Genomic DNA, 2022 nt, shown 5'->3' with positions numbered 1-2022 from the left:
CGGTGAATGACGAGGTGAGGACAGGGGCTTGAAAAAGGGCGGGAATAGCCTGAAACAGAGCACAATGTGTGGAAGGTTTCCAAAACAGCTTTTGAACAGATTGAAGAGGAAGTGATGGTAGGAAAGTCACTCAAGCTCTCAGTTTCACTGTCTGTAAAATGAGGATGATAATAGCTGCCTAACTCAGAGGTCCCTGTTGCAAGGCTAAATTCACCCGTGCGAGGAATGCTAATGTGTTCAGTTTGCATTCTGTGAGCCAAACACAAACCTCATGCATTTAATTCCACAAAAACCTACTGGAGTAAACCCACTTCGGTCTGGATTTGTAAATGTAAAATGCAATTACTGTTTGTGATAGGATTATGATCGTTAATGATGCTTCCTGAGAACTTTTTAATGCACACACACACACACACACCCCCCACAGTAGTTTATAGGTCATGTATAAATTAGCGGTAATAGCCAATTTCTGGACTAATCTTACACTGTCAGTGAGCTAACTTTAAAAAGAAAGATACTGTTAAACTGTCTCCTAAAGGTAAGCTTCTAAATAGTAACTCATTTGATTATTCTTTTCTGGTAAGATGAATGCCCAGGCTTTGCTCTGTAATGAGCGCACTTGCATTGACTCTCGGTCGGACGCCTCGTGGCACAGGAGAATACGTCCTCTGGTGAGAGGCAAGGATGGAGAAAAAGGTTTGGAGGGGGTTTCCAGTAGCAAGTGCTTTCACTCCAAGTGGCACACTCTTTAACTCTGTAAGTGGACATTAGCTGGAGAAAAAAAATCTTCATAATCACTGTTTTGCTCTGCCCTGTTCCTTTTTGAGCCAGCAGGTCTACCCTTCCTAATCTGCCAGCCCCACCGAGCTTCAGAAGTGCATGTGAGTCCATAGCCATCCTCGCAGCAGAGCAGTGTGAGTCCGTATCTATATTGACAGAGAGCAAGGGCAAACTGCATGCTAATTTGGCTTTATGAATGTCCTACATTAGCTTGGCATCAGCAGCAGCTTCTCTTTCGGGAAACCAGTGGCACATAGCTGCACAGTCATTAGGATTTTAACTCATTTCTCTTCAGTGACTGACAGGTGGGTTTTAATGAGGTCTCATGGACCTCCTGGTGTTCAGATGGTGCTGTGGGAAAGGAGGAGAGGCTTCTCAGAGCGTAAATCCCTCCAGGAGATAGATGTTCAGATGTTTCTGGAAATCCTGCTAGCAAATCACCTGCATGTCATGGCACTGGATTGCCTTTGAAAGCCATCAGTGGTTCAAAGCTTCAGGGATGGAGCAGTGACATCCAGTGGCCCCCATGCTTCCACACTTATTCAGTGTGTCATCCTGTGCAACAAGCACCTGCCCAGGCGGATAAAAAGGTGCACACCTTATGCTCAGGCTATGAAACTAGGATATCCTTTGAGCAAAGTAGGGAAACCTGGACATCAACCATGTAAAAATAGGGTTTTATCCTTAACTGGAAAGAGTTGTAAACCATAGAATGTCTCCTTTTTCTTTAGTAAAGGGAAGAATACCTGTGTCCTTATGAAGAAAATCTTATTTGTTAATCTTAAGCATATTTTTCCTCTACCATCCTCTTTGTATGTTTTAATATTTCAAATGTTTTTTACTGCATGGTCAGCATGTTTGTTTTCAAACGGTGCTCTTTTGAAGTGTAAAACCTGAATAAGAATGTAAACAACATACGGCTTTCAGGTGTTTTTAACACCTCCTATTTCTCACTTTGATTTCTGTCAGAATATCAAATTTCTTGGTGTTAGTGTTAATATGGCTACTCCTGGAGTCATATGCATATATGAATAGCTGATCTATTGTCTTTAAGCTGCTGGTACTGCTGGCTGTTGGAAAGAGATGCTGGGAGACAAAAATCTGGCAGCAAATAAAAATCCCAGCAATGTGTCTTTTAAATATCATCATAGCTGGTGGCTTGACTTACAGTTCTTTAATGCTGTATCTAAGCACTCAGCAACACTTTTCTCTATTTTAACAGTACAAGCTAATGACTTCCCT

The sequence above is a fragment of the Egretta garzetta genome, unplaced genomic scaffold, assembly GCF_000687185.1.
Source record: "Egretta garzetta isolate BGI_Z169 unplaced genomic scaffold, ASM68718v1 scaffold45, whole genome shotgun sequence".
NCBI classification, from domain to species: domain Eukaryota; kingdom Metazoa; phylum Chordata; class Aves; order Pelecaniformes; family Ardeidae; genus Egretta; species Egretta garzetta.
The sequence above is the reverse complement of the archived record's forward strand: the minus strand, read 5'-3'. Positions refer to the sequence as shown.